An 18,245-nucleotide genomic window follows, 5' to 3' on the forward strand; every position below is an offset into this window, starting at 1 on the left:
TTAAAAACTAGTAAATTACAGTCCCTTGAGGTTTTTTTTTTTTCTAAAATAGTTAAAACTAGTAAATTACAACTACAGGGACTTTTTGTGTAATAAATAAAACTTAAAAATTAACGGAAGTTCATTGAGTACCAACATGTTGATAGGTAGGATTATTGTATACCAATTACGTAGGTAAGATTATTATTTACCAACGGGACAAAGGTTGGTTTATTAAAAACCATTTTTCCTAATTATAAAATCTCGAATAAACTGTTATGACACGTTTGTTATTGTTGTTATCGTCGTCGTCTCAATATAACTTTTATTCGAAACTAAAATAGTGTTTTACAAAATTTCGAATATACCCTTGCGACGTGCTTATTTTTATCTATGTTTCGATATAATTTTATTTGAAACCGAGTCATGTCAAACATTATATACCTTTTCCACGTTTCCACTTTCGATTGTTATAGCCCAGTACTATAACGAATAAAGAAACGAAACCCATTGATTCTCGTTAATATAGCAAGTGTCGACACCGTAACGAGCCGAATCAAATTACCGTATTCCCGAGTAGTTTTACAGCAAAAAAAAATAAAAAATAAGATATAGGAATTAGCAAACTTAAAGAAAGTTAATCATAAAAATCTTACTACATAGACTATAATGTAATTATGAAGGATAAAAATCGTAGGTTGCAGTTATTTTGCAAAATTTTGTGACGTCTGCTTTGCGACAGAAAATTCCATTGCAAAACGTGATGGGCGTGAGTCCAGTTGTAAATGGAAGATAAGAAGTTTATTAAAATGACTTCACCAAAATAAAATATTAAAATTTTAATTCTTATATTTTCATACTAAATATACACTCATTTAAAATGATATACAGTGTCACATTTATACAATCATTTGTGCAAATACTATATAACAATAAACTAGTATTAACCACCCCCGCGTTGCGACGGGGATGAACATCAATGCCACACTACTATCAGCGACCACCAACAATAAAGTTGCAGTGTGTTAATACGAAGAAATTAAATCGAAACGTAAAACATATAAAAAATAACTAAGTCGATCTAGGACCCGAGCATTAGATTAACCTGTCAAACGGAAAAAATAGACGACGTAAAATCGTTTAACCGCACACGCACGTTGCGCCATGTTAACTCGCAAAATTATTTATAGTACTTAAATGAAATACAAATTTGTCTTTAGTGGATACAACCCACTAAGAATTATGTGACAAATCATAATGCATAGATATGTTGCAAATTATATACCCCCATGTTGTGGTGGGGGGCGTAAAACCGTGCTAAGTAGCTCCAATATTATATCACCATGAGCGACCATCAATACCAGAAAAGGTTCGTGTAAAAAAAGAAATAAAAAACGAAATATAAAATCGAACGAAAAGTAGACGATGAAACAATGTTGAACCACACACTCTAAATGTAAAACATAGAAAACAATAACTAAGTTGTTCTGTGACGGGGTGTTAAACAGGAAAACTACGCATCAAAAGATTGAATCATACACGCACGTTGTAGCATGTTAACTCGCAAAATTTGACCAAAACGTAATACAAAAAATCTGTATGGGGTTAAAAGTGATTGGTTAAAATGTAAAACATATAAATGTATGAGGTTAAGAGTAAAAAATTAAAGATAAAAAAGAAAGAAAAAAAACTAAAAGTGTGTACAACCCACCAAACATATGAGTACAACCCCTTATTCCTACAAATGTTAGTTTGTATATGCTTAAAAGTGATTTATGGTTAAACTAAAACAAATTAAAGATAAAAGACTCAAAATAGAGTACAACCCATGGAAATTAAAGATAAAAAAGAAAGGAAAAAAAACTAAAAGTGTGTACAACCCACCAAACATACGAGTACAACCCCTTATTCCTACAAATGTTAGTTTGTATATGCTTAAAAGTGATTTATGGTTAAACAAAAACAAATTAAAGATAAAAGAATCAAAATAGAGTACAACGCATGAAACATATAATACAATCCTTGATGCCTACATATGTTTCAAATTGATATTATATAAATAATTTAACTTAACTACCAGAAATTGAAATGCTAACGGGTCTTCCGAGCACATAAAAGCAGGGGCGGACCTAGGTGAAGTCTAGGGTGGACGGGCGCACCCGTTGAAAAAAAAATTAGTGTATTTTTTAGTTAAAAACCCCGACCGCACCCCCTGAATATGCTTGAACCATTCATCCATACCCTCAACAAATAATTCATGGTTCCACCACTGCATAAAAGGGATTAGAGGCATGATCTGGAAGTGTCATGCAACATGGAAGAAAAAACAAAAATGATATATTGAGATCCATATAATTAACAAAAGCATATGAAGAATGTTATCCTTTGAGTTTTCAAGAAGAAAAGTATTTTAAGTTTTTAGGAGATATTCTTCTGGTTTGAAAATGATGTAAAGATATTAAAACGTAAAGTATGTTAACTCTTAAAACAGAAAACCTCACACTGTACACTTATATTTGCAAGGTTTCAAGTTTTGAGTAAAGATTTGAATGAAATTCACTATATAATTAGATAATTAGTTATCAAATGAACAAACTTGCTGCTTGGCAGTTCCATGTTCGAGTCTCTTGTTTTTATTTTTATTTTATGTTAAAACACCAAGGTTGGGAAGGGGGGTGTTGGGTTCAAGTCACACAGACGACATGGGATTAAAGAAATTAGCCGTTAAAAAAAAAAAAAAAAAATTTCTGTCTATTGTTTGTTACACAATTACTACAACTCTTCTCTTTCCATAATAATAGCTAATAATAATTTATTGTTTTAGTTTGTAATTATTTATGACGTCGACTGACCACATGAAAACTGTTATTTTTTTTTGAACGGCCAACAAACTCAATCCTGAGTACTCTCGGGGCACCCACTGGACAAACGGAGTACTCCGAGAGTAACCCGAGTCCACCACCAATTCCGGGGAAAACCCGGTAACCCACCCGCCCGTAGGCACGACGGTGAAATTACCGGTAAAACTCGTTTGGCTCAAGGATCCAACCCAGGATTCCCTGGGTCTCCTATCATTGCCCACCAATGCCTCACTCTGCACCAAGTGGGAGTCGAACCTGCATCTCTCAAGAGAAATACAAGCCCTCCACCACTTGATCTAGAGATCATTGGCGAAAACTGTTATTAAAAGATCAAACTTCAAAGCATTAAAAATTTAAAATAAGCTGCTATGAATAAAAAATAAATAAATAAATGTAACATAAAGGTAGTCCAGTCCAGTCTAGTCTCATGTTGTTTGCAAGATTAAAGAATAACTCATATAAGATAGCAAAGTATCTAAACCCTAGAAAGGCCCAAAAGAAAAAAAGTGGAAAGGGAATGGTCCCAGATGTGTTTTTGTTGCTTTAGTTACACTTGTACTAAAGCTGAAGTATGAGTATCTCATTAAGGCTTTGTTATGTTTAATTGCCTCATGATTCACGTGGTATAGTAGAGCCAATTAGGTTGTAGTGTTGCACATATATAAGATTATAGTCTATGTATATTGTGACACACGGATGTTTTTAGAGTAAATAATATTATTTAACAGTGTTATTTTTAAATAAAAGAAACGTTCTATTACTTAAGTAATATTAAATTACAATGAATTCAAAAACAAATAAGCAAAAAATATGTGTCTCTAAAGATTACATTGTGCCCTTAAATAATATAGATCCGTGTACTATCCTTCATATACTATTATTGTATTTCTTGCCTTCTATCCTTCATCTCACTAATAAGGTAACATTGCCTTCTCTGCAAAACTTGGGCCTTTATTAGTGACCACTCCTTAGCACATCTTCATCTGACCCGTCTTGAACTTCCATAGCTTCCTAACTCATGATGACCAATGCTATCTTTTGCTCAGTCATGTCATTCTGCGAAAAGAACCAATGCGGACCAACCAGTCAAAATTACAGTCAACCTGGTTGTTTGTTAAATCATGCAGAAAATACTCCAATACCCCTGAAAGAAAAGAAAAGAAATACACCACATGAACCAACACAACCCAGCAAATTGAACTATCCAAACCGTATTAACACCTTCAAGTATCTCGAGTTGCAATGCATCACGTTCTTCCTAACGCACACCAAAACACCCACCCACCAAAGTTAATGTTCCCTATTACCTGTGCACCAATAAATAAATTAGATGTGCAATTAACTTTCTCAGATTTGACATTTGACTTTTCTGACTAGTCCTTCAACTCAAATTATTTTGATTTGGAATATTGGATTTTAATAATCCCAACTATTTGTTGTTGGCCGCCAACAGTCTCAACTTCAAAAATAACCACTATCAGTCTCAACTATTGATATATTGGCCACCAATGGACCCTGACTAACAGAACCCTAACGTCGTTAGTCTCCGGTCTCCAGAAAACTGTTTTGTCCAGAAAAAGGTTTCTAAAGTCCGATCTAAGGTTACAAAGAGGTTTGGGACGAAAATATTGAGTTTTCCGGCCAAAAAACGTTTTTCCGGTGACCGGAGACTAACGACACTAGGGTTCTGTTAGTCAAGGTCCATTAGAGGCCAATTTGTTAAAAGTTAGGACTACCAGTGGTTATTTTTAAAGTTGGGACTGTTGGCGGCCAATAGCAAATACTTGGGATTATTAAAATTCAATATTCCTTTTGGTTTTGCTTTTCTTTGAAGCCCTTCGTCACAAAAGCATATAGAAATAAATAATTAAATCTTAAAAAGAAGAATAAAATTATTCACAGAGGCATTTCATCGAACATGTTTCATTGTTGGATCAAAACTTAAAAAAAATAATAGCTAAATTAAAGAATAATAAAAAATTAAGAGGCGCATCCCATCGAATAGGTTTAAAACTTGGATCAAAACATAGAAAAATAAAAATAACTAGATATAAGCCCCGCCGCGTTGCGGCTGGAGGCCTACGAATTACGGCGCATATACAAACAAAGCATAAATACTATTTAGTAACATTGATTATTTAAAAGGTACTTACAAAATTTACATTCAATTTATGTAAAAGATAGTATGCATGTTCTTTTAACTTATTCTAGTTGCATATCTGTCCCAATCCACATCTAATCTTACCAAACCTTGCAGAAGAAAATAACCATGCTCGGAGTGATGTGCCGATGGATCTGAAAGCAACGAATGAGCCAAAATTGTCAAGACAGACTATTTGGAAATTAACAAAAGATACTATCAATGATCAAGCTACTAAGGTATAAAATGTCCATACCCAATAATATATAACAATCAAGAAGATTCCAAGAATGGTTTCATTGACTTTGCTTACAGCTTCACTCTTCTGTTCAGGCGTTTGCAGATCACTCGAAACAATATCAAAACTTGGCTGCAATGTAAATAAGAAAAGTTGCTTAACCACATAATCATGTCCTAAAATTATGCATCAGGCCATGATACCATGGTGCCAAGCAACGGGGTTCATTGAAACATCAGATGTCAACGCCAGTTAGGGAGAGGGTTGGTGGACGGAGGGCTAGTCACGGACACAGAGGGAGAGGGTTTAGAGACAATGATGATTTTGTTTTATTTAATGTTAAATATATATCCAGCCAATAATATCTTGATGCGAGTGTGTCTATTGATCCATGAGGATATCCGAGAAACAATAACTTGGAAGCTAGAGCACATTGTCTTAAAAGCCATACAGTGGAAGTACAAAAAACAAATTAATTTTTTTACCAAATGTGGAAATAAGAATTATAAGAGAAAGAAATATAGATTTGAAAAACTGGATGAGATCTCTAAGACTAGACAGTATGGGGGTCGTCCCCTGCCCGTCATCCTCTGGCACCGCACCACCTCCCCACCCCTCAGGCCCGTCACCGTCTTCAACGGCTTCCTACAACCGGTCTCGACGCCCCCCAACACACACACACACACACAACACACACACACACATATATATATATATATAAATATATATATTTAGGCCCATCCTCCACACCCTAGGTCCATTTCCTATAGGTCCATCCTCACACCCGCTTACGTGGACGCCTATGTGGCACAGCATCCTTTGAGGACTACCCTCCTCCACACCGTGTAGCCTATATCCCACACCTACTGTCTATTTTGCTTCGATATAACCGGTGTATCAAAAGTACCTTTTCCAGAAATTACTTCTTTCTTAGTTCACCTTTTCCAGATATTACTTCTTTCTCAGTTCTCCACCTGAATTCAACATTCCAACCTGAGAATATGCAAATAATCACGGTAAACCCCTCCCATATGGCATTTTATAATATACAAGAGTTCATGTGTATTGGTTGTAACTTTAATGTGAACAACACTAAAGTGAAATGTAATGGCTACTCATGAGCATACGGTTGAATTACAACAATACTACTCATCATCCCTAAGCCGTTAAGTTACTACGATTAAAAAAAATCGATCCATTTTGACCCCAGTTAACCACACAAATTACATCTATTTTATATTTCAAAATAAATATCTAAACATTGACTAAACAGGCTTCTTCCAAAGCCAGATTCAATACATATATGTCCAGAAACATTCAATGTATATAAATAAAGCTTAAAAGTAAACATAAAACACAAAAATAAGTACATACTTACATTGTTGAAAATCTCTCATCCCCCCCCCCCCTCTCTCTCTCTCTATCTCTCTCTCTATTATAGAGTAGCTATACTACTGTAACGCAAGAAAAAGTAAAAATATAAAAATCCTAAATACACTAAATTAAAAATCCTAAACTGTGAGCCAAATGTGACAACTGTCAAATTTGCATGCATCCGTACGTTTGATTAATATTGATTTATGCTTAATGATTGTGCTTAATTTCAATTATTGGCTTAAACTGCTTTCTGATTTTTGTTACACACATACATATGCATCACATTTCATACTGTCACTACATTCATTACATACAAACTTTAGTGACATATTTAATGCACAAAGCACAATTAGCACAGTGAGCGGATAACCCAGAAACATGCTGACAATGCCAGCACATAGACATACAGTATTTGGAGGCCCAGTATGAGCCAGAGACGGGGTACTACACTAGTAGGGAGTGTAGGGAAGTGAGAGGACCATAAAACTGCGTCACTAGGTGATAGTTATAGTGCCGGGAAGTGCCTAAAACACACTCTAAATGCAGAATTCTGCACTTAGTAACAAAATTCAGCATTTAACTATGCTAGTAATGTGGAAAAACTTAACAAAATGGTCTTGTACACTTTCCAAAGTGTCGGGAATTAATTGTGACACAAAAAGTACCATAAAAGACATATTAAAGAAACAATTAAGCACTTTAACGGAGCGATACCCAACCGAACAACCGGACTTTACCCGGGACACCAAAATAATGCTAGAAGCATTGTTTTAATGTTTCCAAGCTAGTTGTGGTCCCTAAACATCATGACACCCACTAAAAATATCTATTAATTAATACATGTAACAAACACTTGAAATTAAACTTGGTGGTAACTAATTAGTTAAGACCTAAGCTAGTATCCCCCCCCCCCACCTACCTTACGGCCCACATGGCCTATTTGGGGGATTTCTTTTGATCTCCTTTGATCTTATGAGATTTGGCTAGAGATTTGCTTGGTACTTTACAAACATATTATACAAGGGTTAATGAAATGTTGGAAGATTATCATTTATAAACCACAAGTCTTACACTTCTACCATCAACAACACCCCAAACTCTCTCCCTCCTCCTCTATCTCGGCCGTGAGCCACCCCTATCACCACCACCATCATTTGCTCATCTCCAACCAATCTCTAGTGATCCAAAGGTGCTAAAGTGCAAACAACGAAGCTTGGTGTTCTCGGAAGCTTAAGGACCGCCTCTATTTGCTATTAACCACCAAATTTCGACTCGTGAACTCCCCTAGCCTTGAGCTAGTGGTAAGTCTCTTGAATCTTCATCTACTACATGTTTTTGATGGTTAATAGTTAAAGTATGATGAAAACTTAAGAACACTAAGAATCATAAAGACAAAGTCTTGAACATAAACTAACTTGGTGATGAAGTATTGTTGAAATGATTAAGAAATCATGATATTCATGTGTTGTGATGCTTGTTGGTTATTGTTTACTCATGTAGTTGATATGGATCATCATGTGGTCTTGCTAGATCATGATTAAAAACATGATCTAGCAAGATGAGAAAGTAAGAATGTTGTAGGATGATGGAATCATCCACACATAAACCATGAACTTGAATGAATGAATGGTTTCTTGAAAAATAAAGAACAAAGTAGGTGATAGTCATGTAGATCTAAAGATCCATGAGTGGTTTTTCGAAAGAACCAAGTAAAAAATATAAGTTTCATTAAAAACTTGGATTTTACATAAACTAATCACATTTTTGGTGGATAAACAAGTGTAGAAACACTTGTATGACAAGAAAATTTCATGAAGAAATATTTTTAGAAAATAAGATTGGAAGTTGTAAACACACAAACTCTTCAAAAGTATAGTTTTTAAAGAACTAATCACATTTTAAAGGATAACAAGACTTGCTAAGTATGCTAGTAAGTTACTACACATTTTTATAAATTTTCAAGTTCATGAGTTTATAGTTTATGCTTGTTTTTGGCAAGTTTGGTAAGTAGAGGTTGTAATTGTTGATTGAGAATTGTTTGAATGAATTTTTGAAAAGAAAATGATATGCTAGTAAGCATGGACACCTCCATTTACAAAGGAAAATCTGGCGAAATTTTTCTAAAATTCCAACACTTAGAAAATATTTTTCTAAACAAGTGTTACAAGTATATTTTATAACTTGTGTTTCCAATATAAACTTCGCCATAAATTTTGTTACGAAATACAAAGTATCGGAGGTTGGTTTTCGCAAATAAAAATGGGTAAATATATATTTAGAATATATATTTTATACTAAGACACTTGTGTGATTATTTGTATATTTTGTGAACTAGTTATATTATTTTAGGGTAAAATAATATAACTTACAAAATACCATGGAAATTACAACTCAAAAATAATACCAAAAATTGCAAGGAATAAAATATTTAAGTTACACACATAATATTGTGAAACCGAACAAGAAAACGTAACTTATGAAGTATCCCGGTAGTTACTGATACAATATATTTTTGGTAGATATTGTCTTGGAAACGAAAGGAAAGAAAATGTGATTTTTATACATATTACCAAGTATATCATATTTTGGCACAAGAGAAAATGTATTATTATTTGGGAAAGTAAAAATATTTTTACTTGGGTTTATTAAGGAATATAGTATTTTTGGGAAAAATATATATTTTCTTGGACTGTGTTGTTTTGAAATAAAAATAAGGTTTATTCATATATTCCTAAGTGAGACTTAAAGATATATATTCTTTTGGATTAACACACCGGAATACGACGCCACTACATGGCTAGATATGCAAATACAAGAATACGGATAACCAAGTATGAAATACCCCATCATTGGGAAGGAAATACGAATACTTGAGAAGTATTAATACAGAGATACTGCATAAACAATTATTCCAAAACTAAATATAATTATTATAACTTGGAATAATTTCAGAAACGTAACTCAAAAACATAAATACTAAGACAAGGCACGACCCGTTCGTCTAATAGACGTTAGTACATTGTAGGTAGTCGTGTTGGCTGAGGAGACTTGGGTTACACATACTGAAGACGCAATACTGTGAGTTCATGTCCCCCTTTTCTCTTTACTGTTTTCAGTTTTATACTTCGGGGGTGAAATACATGCTACAATTATTACAGACATTTATTTACATGGTATGGTTAGCTTAGGGAGGGTTTTTACTACTATATCATGTGAAGGGTGGGTACAACACTTAAGGCCATCAATCCTCGTTGTTAGGACCGAGGGACATGAGTGATAGATCTATTTGGGTGTAGCGAGCCCCACCCCTGAGTCTGCGGAATGGACCATGTGGTGACTATGTCTTCCCGCCAGAAGCCTGGTGCGAAATCTGCTAGGTTTGAGTCTTCCAGCATCACTTCACACATATCAATGGCCCTGCAAACCGTTGGTGATCTCTTTTCCTTATTGCTACATACGAGGGACTTACATACATACTTACAACATTTTCAAAGGTTTATACATACACACAAACGAACACATGAACTCGCTCAACTTTTGTTGATGTTTTTCAAACTACATGTATTTCAGGAAATTTTAATGGATCTGGCGGGCGTTGGAAGTTTTTATGCTGCGTTAAGAATAAAGATGCCATCCATGGTCTTTGAGTTTGGACGGTGTGTCTTATTCCTGGACGAGACATGTCTTCCAAACCTTGGTATTATTCAATATCTTTTGACGAGTCCTTAATGAACTCAAAAACAATTTGTACGATTTGTAAAACTTGAATTTGGTGTCTACGTTTTAAAACAATGTTGTTATGTTTTGAACTTATTTAATGGATGACAAACCTATGGTTTTATCATATAGTTGATGTTATGATTGAATGCAATGATATTAAGAAAGTCACACCATAATCACGCTTCTGCAAAAGTCAGGGTGTGACAGCTTGGTATCAGAGCTTCGATCGTAGCGAACTAGGATTCTTTCTTGAGTCTAGACTACGATCATTAGGGCTCTCACGAAAATGTTTTACTACATGTTTTCATTGCATACATGAAACGTCCAGATCCAGGGAACAAACATTTTTACAAAGAAAAAGACACAAATACACATTTCAAAATTCATATTTATAATTCAGTCTTAGAGACTGAGGGAGGTTCAGTCTTAGAGGCTGAGGGATGATCAGCCTTAGAGGCTGGGGATAATTAGTCTTAGAGACTGGGAGGATTGGTCTTAGAGGCCAGGGAATTGGTCTTAGAGACCAGGGAATTAGTCTTAGAGACTGGGAGTCGGTCTTAGAGACCAGGGAATTAGTCTTAGAGACTGGGAGCTGGTTTTAGAGACCAGGGAATTAGTCTTAGAGACTGGGAGTCGGTCTTAGATGTCACACACCGAAAATCAGAGCATTGGCGTGACTGGACTGGTATATTCATTGCACAGCAGAAGCAAACAAGCTAAGTCTTTTAGAAACTGAACGCCCATTAAGTACTCGACCCTTCAATGGTTCTCCTATTCCAACTGTGCCTTGTCTTAGAAATGCAACTTGAGAAAGAAACATGAGAAAAATCAACATAAAGTTGAGCGAGTTCATAGTTTGTTTGTAAAAGATTTGAAGTAAATCTTTTTGAATAACCGGTTTTTGAAGTATTGTTGAGAAAACGAATTTAAAATCATTTTCTATTCAAGTTATATGGAAACTTGGTATGAAAACATGGTATGCATCTTGTATAAATCATGTATTCTTGTATATATCATGTATTTCTGTATGTATCTTGTTGTTAATGGGTTGCAAGGCCATTAACATGTGACACGACATAGGAAGCCACCAAACCTTAGGCATTTTCTAGTTGGCATATTCTGAGACACAAAAGCACTGCTTGGTACTCGTTCTCACCAAGAGTGAGGCTGCCCGACACCCGTTAGATCTAACCTTTTGTTCTGCGGTCTAGGTATATTGATGATTAATGGTGCTTATGTACCCTATTCGTGACACGATTTCTCGTATCATTTCTCATAACGTATCATACTTGGTTCTCGTTCTCACCAGGTGCGCTTCTTGTATTCTTATATCACCTCTCACTTGGTACTCGTTCTCACCAAGTGTGCTTCATGTATTTTGTATTCTCAATTCTTGTATCTATTTGTACTTGTATTTTCTCGTAGTTTAGAAAACTAGAATTCATGTGTATGCATATTTCGAAAAATACGCTTGTTTGAAAAACCGGTATAAAACATAAGCTTTTCGTAAACCATTTGTGACAGTTAAAACTTGCTTGTAAAATGGTTTAGAAATATGAAATTCATGTATACTTTGCAAAAAGTGCGTGTCTTTCCACCCGAAAACATTTAGAAAAATGTAAAACTGTAAAAAGGTAGGGTTATGAACTCACCTGAATATTCCTGTGCAAAGCTAGCTATATACGACTTCGCGATGTCGTTTCCAAGACGAGACTCGCTAGCGTGCATTCTACAGTATTCCTATCACGGAATATCTTATAAGTTTCTACTTAAATGCGGTAATTAATCTACGTGTCATCGAGCTCTACCGAATCGTTGACCGAACGATTTCATGGTATATGAACTTAATGAAAATGACTAACTTAAACTTTGTCGCCATAAGAAGTCGTTTGTGTGTATATAGGGATATTCGAATGAAAGTAATATATAATAAACTTGTATTATATATATATATATATATATATATATATATATATATATATATATTGCGTCTAGTATCTATTTGCCATAATATACGTATATGTCGTGTCGGCGTTTGTAATAAATAATAAGAGTTATATTTATTTTGCGAAAGCATCATCGAGTTGTTCGATGTTTGAAATAAGTATATGTATAAACTATACTTATTTTCGTAAAAGAATACAAGTCGCTTGGTGTTTGAAATAAACATAAACATAAACTATGTTTATTTTTATAAAAGAATTCGTTTTTGGTTTGATATTTGAAATAAGTATAAAAACTATATTTATTTTTATAAAACGAATTCATGTTACGCGATGTTTGAAATAAATATATATATACTATATTTATTTATAAAGGATTCGAGTTTACGTTTGAAATAAATATATAAATTATATTTATTTTTATAAAAGGGTTCGTCGAATTTCCGAAGTTCAAAGCAACTATGTTTGTTGTTGTAAATAGCTTCCGAATCGTTGTTTTCGTAAGTTGTAAAGTGTCGTCGAAAGAAACTTTATATTTGTATCTTGTTTTATAAAAGTCGCTATATATCAATATTTTTTGTTTTACAATAAAGTACGTTTTTGTTTTATAATAAAACTCGTTTTATTTTATGGATTTTTTCTCGAAAAACGGGGAGAGTTTCCTCTATTTTTGGACGGCCCCGACAACTAAAGTGTCGTTCTTTTGTCAAAATTCAACAATATTTCAATTGATTCGATCAATATATAGTAAATGTTCGCCAAAATAAAACATAGATAAACACTAGAGGTATCGGTCGAGCTCAGTTTCACGTAATATAATAAGAACTTAAAAAAAATAACCAAGTTAGTCATCGCGTCGTTAGACTTTACCAAACTCTTACGTCGAGCCGCGGACTGAGTTGACCGAGTCAACTCGGGTTGACCGAGTTGAGTTGACCCGTAAGCTGAGTCGAACCATTTTGTCCCGAAGAGCCTGAACCAAGTCCCGTTGACTGTCTTTGACCCAGAACCCGAACCGAGTTAACTGAATGTTGACTGAGTTGACTCGGTTTGACTGAGTCAAACCAAGTTGAACCAAACATTGACCCGAGTCTGAAACAAAAAAAAAACTCGAAAGCCCGATCTGACCGTGAACCCGTCGGACAACGGCAAGGACCACCGGATAAACGACAAAATCCGTCGGATAAAGACAAGGACCATCGCCGTCTAACACCATCCATACCTGAATCAAGTCGTAACGAGCCGAAAGTCATGATTCTTTACAGATCAAAAAAAATAAATGACGGCTAAAATCTGTTTACCGGACAGAACCCGTCGGTTCTGCAACACCGACAGCCGCTACGCCACGCCGCCACGCGCCACCACGCGCCACCGGTTCTCTCTTGCTAGAGGCAGATGTCAGCGGATAAGGAGTAGAGGTCTTGTGTGCTCATCGCCGGTAGAAGGAATCCCCGGAGCTCGCTGATCTGCGGCTCCTGTTGGTCGGATTTTCGAGAGAGAGAGCAGAGTATTCCGGGTGTGCGAGTGTTTGCATGTACCAGTAGTGTCGGCCGGTGTTATTCCGGTTGCCGGAACCATATCGGAGGAAGCAGGGAGTGAAAGGGGGGGGGGGCTGGTGTGTCGACTAGTGATTGAAGGGTGTGGCTGTGTATGTTGTTTGAGAAGTTAGGGTTTCTTCAAAAAAGGTAATGAAGGTGAAGTGTATACAGTGTGTGTGTGTATGTTTAATTCTTGAGTTGCAGACAAGGTGAGAGGGAGAGTAAGAGAGGTAGCGGCTAAACAAAAATGGGATTTAGGGTTTTCTTAGTCTTGTATGGGTAGGTTTAGTTTTTGGGTTTTGGGCTTGGGCCTAAGGCCCACAAGCCCAATCCCGTGTTTAATGGCCCGTAATTTTCTACGAGACCCGTTTTCGCATCCCAAACTATACGTAATGTCGTAAATTAAAATATTAGTGTCGAACGCACTAAAAATTATGTCGTAAGTCGTTTATTAGATTGTCTGTCAGTCGCGTTAAATCGCGTAAAATGTGTGGTTTGTCATTTCTAGTCCGTTTTCACTCCGATTTCAACTGTAGTAACTAAATTTAATTACGAAGCTAAAATATATCATAAAATAAAAATTTAATATTTGTCGGCGTCGTCAGTGTTTCGTACGGTTTCTGTTTATTATCGTTTAATTTCCAACGGTATCTCCGCAGATCGTCACACGCGCACTGTAGGACCGCATCAACGTTCCTAAGCTTACTGAGGCCCTAATTAAGTTAATTTGTGTTGAAAACACTATTTAATGTCGCGTAAATCGCCTGTTAGTCACGTAATTAAGGGCGTAAATTACCGGTTGTCACATTCTCCCCCTGTTAATGAAATTTCGTCCTCGAAATTTAGACTACGTTAACTCCTTAGAGTTACGTGATGCGTAAGTAAATATGAATAATGTCAAAAGGAAACGAGGCTTACTGATACAGTCACTAGTGTGACCGAGTTAACAGGGGTCCAATAAAAGAGGAATTTCGACCAACGGAATTCCAAATAAACATTTAGAATATGCAAATGAATGTTAGAAACAATAACATTCGCTGGGAGAAGCTTAGAATCAACAAGCACAAACGAAAAAGTTTTGCATGAGATGCTCAATCATTATCAGTCCAAGCTGCAAGTTCTACCGACGCCACAAGGTGTCGTAGTGATCAAAAAAATAATTCAATAATTGTGGTGATCAAACAAGTATCACCTGTGTTTGAAGTCAAATGAAAATGCAGTAATAAATCGAAGCGGATTTAATCTAAATCAATAAATAGATAATTAAATTCGTGCATGAGATTAGCGCAAGCTTCAATTTAGTGAAACGCCACCACAAGGTGTCGAAGTTAACAAACAGCTTAATGGAGTCGTAGACCAAACAAATCTACTACGACTCAGAACAATGAAACGCTTGTTAAGACGAATTCGAATATGATGTTTTCAATACATCATATGGTGTCTTGAATTGAATATGTGAAATGAACAAGTTCAAACAATTGAATTTGACTTCAGCGCAAGCCGACAATAATTGCATGTATCGACAAGAAAACTTTCGGCATGGTCACGACGAAAAAAAACCATGTATGTAACTTGAAAAGGAAATAAATTTCAAGAAAATGTGTTGACTTGATAACAAAGAAGCCAACGATTACAATAATGCGGGTCACTCGAATCACGAGTCAATAATTAGATTTAGCGAAATAATATTTGAACTTTGAGGAAACGCTTATTCGAGACGAAACCACATGCTTAACAAACGATGCATGCGTAACATACGAATTTTTCAAGAAATGAAGCAAATGAACATTCGCTATAATGAAGAAGTTATTGTGATGCAATGCCATTATGAGGAGTAGAGATGCGAAAATCTACTCAGTAAATGTGAAAGTCGAAATTTCAATAAAAGAAATTTGAGGACTTTACCTGGGGTTGCGTGTGATAACCGGTTGTTAGGTGACATTACCACGGAATGTCAAACATAACGTACTCGTCGTTACTGCGATAGGGGGAATGCGGAGACATACGTCTTCTACCTGGAGTGATTCGTGTCATTGCAGGACCGCGTGCCAAACCGCCGCCTCCTGATCGATAGTTTTCGTGCTGACAGGATCTAGCGTCATCGCTGAATCACGCCATCGTGTCTTTTCAAAGACCGTACCTCATAAGTTGTATGTGACGTACTTCAACCTCCATTGATGTATAGCTTATGTTTCACGTATGCCTGTGCACTAGCGCTTTGTTATGCGTAGGCTGCTTGCTCGGGATGTCAAAATATCATAGACAATATGGATAATAGTGTGTGCCCGAGTTAATATTCGCGGTTCCTACGTGATGACCTTTAATGAACTTTAACATAAGTTTCCGAAGGTCTTAAATGCATGTTCCCTAAACTCTCAGAGTTTTGTGTACTGTATGTAATTGTTTCGTGTACCGTGTGTAAAACACCACTTTAGCGTATGTTTGAAAACAAAATTTTGATTGTTTGTTTTTCAGCAACGGCTGGAGACCATATTCGAGTACTAGGCGTTCTGTATGTATTCAACGTCTTAATAGCCTATGTCCCAAAGAAAAGTGAGGTTAGAGCCTAGGTATTCCTACAGAAAACCTAATTCGCTGTAACCTATAGCTCTGCTACCAATCTGTCACACCCCGAAAATCAGAGCATTGGCATAACTGGACTGGTATCTTCATTGCACAGCGGAAGCAAATAAGCTAAGTCTTTTAGAAACTGAACGCCCACTAAGTACTCGACCCTTCAATGGTTCTCCTATTCCAACCGTGCCTTGTCTTAGAAATGCAACCTGAGAAAGAAACATGCGAAAAATCAACATAAAGTTAAGCGAGTTCATAGTTTGTTTGTAAAAGATTTGAAGTAAATCTTTTTGAATAACCGGTTTTTGAAGTATTGTTGAGAAAACGAATTTAAAATCATTTTCTTGTCAAGTTATATGGAAACTTGGTATGAAAACATGGTATGTATCTTGTATAAATCATGTATTCTTGTATATATCATGTATTTCTGTATGTATCTTGTTGTTAATGGGTTGCAAGGCCATTAACATGTGACACGACATAGGAAGCCACCAAACTTTAGGCATTTTCTAGTTGGTATATTCTGAGACACAAAAGCACTGCTTGGTACTCGTTCTCACCAAGAGTGAGGCTGCCCGACACCTGTTAGATCTAACCTTTTGTTCTGCGGTCTAGGTATATTGTTGATTAATGGTGCTTATGTACCCTATTCGTGACACGATTTCTCGTATCATTTCTCATAACGCATCATACTTGGTTCTCGATCTCACCAAGTGCGCTTCTTGTATTCTTATATCACCTCACACTTGGTACTCGTTCTCACCAAGTGTGCTTCTTGTATTTTGTATTCTCAATTCTTGTATCTCTTTGTACTTGTATTTTCTCGTAGTTTAGAAAACTAGAATTCATGTGTATGCATATTTCGAAAAACACGCTTGTTTGAAAAACTGGTATAAAACATAAGCTTTTCGTAAACCATATGTGTCAGTTAAAACTTGCTTGTAAAATGGTTTAGAAATATGAAATTCATGTATGCTTTGAAAAAAGTGCATGTCTTTCCACCCCGAAAACATTTAGAAAAATGTAAAACTGTAAAAAGGTGGGGTTATGAACTCACCTGAATATTCCTGTGCAAAGCTAGCTATATACGACTTCGCGATGTCGTTTCCAAGACGAGACTCGCTAGCGTGCGTTCTACAGTATTCCTATCACGGAATATCTTATAAGTTTCTAATTAAATGCGGTAATTAATCTACGTGTCATCGAGCTCTACCGAATCGTTGACTGAACGATTTGACGGTATATGAACTTAATGAAAATGACTAACTTAAACTTTGTCGCCTTAAGAAGTCGTTTGTGTGTATATAGGGATATTCGTATGAAAGTAATATATAATGAACTTGTATTATATATATATATATATATATATATATATATATATATTGCGTCTTGTATCTATTTGCCGTAATATACGTATATGCCGTGTCGGCGTTTGTAATAAATAATAAGAGTTATATTTATTTTGCGAAAGCATCATCGAGTTGTTCGATGTTTGAAATAAGTATATATATAAACTATACTTATTTTCGTAAAAGAATACAAGTCACTTGGTGTTTGAAATAAACATAAACTATGTTTATTTTTATAAAAGAATTCGTTTTTGGTTTGATATTTGAAATAAGTATAAAAAACTATATTTATTTTTATAAAACGAATTCGTGTTACGCGATGTTTGAAATAAATATATATACTATATTTATTTATAAAGGATTCGAGTTTACGTTTGAAATAAATATATAAATTATATTTATTTTTATAAAAGGGTTCGTCGAATTTCCGAAGTTCAAAGCAACTATGTTTGTTGTTGTAAATAGTTTCCGAATCATTGTTTTCGTAAGTTGTAAAGTGTCGTCGAAAGAAACTTTATATTTGTAT

This window comes from Helianthus annuus, chromosome 11, assembly GCF_002127325.2.
Source record: "Helianthus annuus cultivar XRQ/B chromosome 11, HanXRQr2.0-SUNRISE, whole genome shotgun sequence".
NCBI classification, from domain to species: Eukaryota; Viridiplantae; Streptophyta; class Magnoliopsida; order Asterales; family Asteraceae; genus Helianthus; species Helianthus annuus.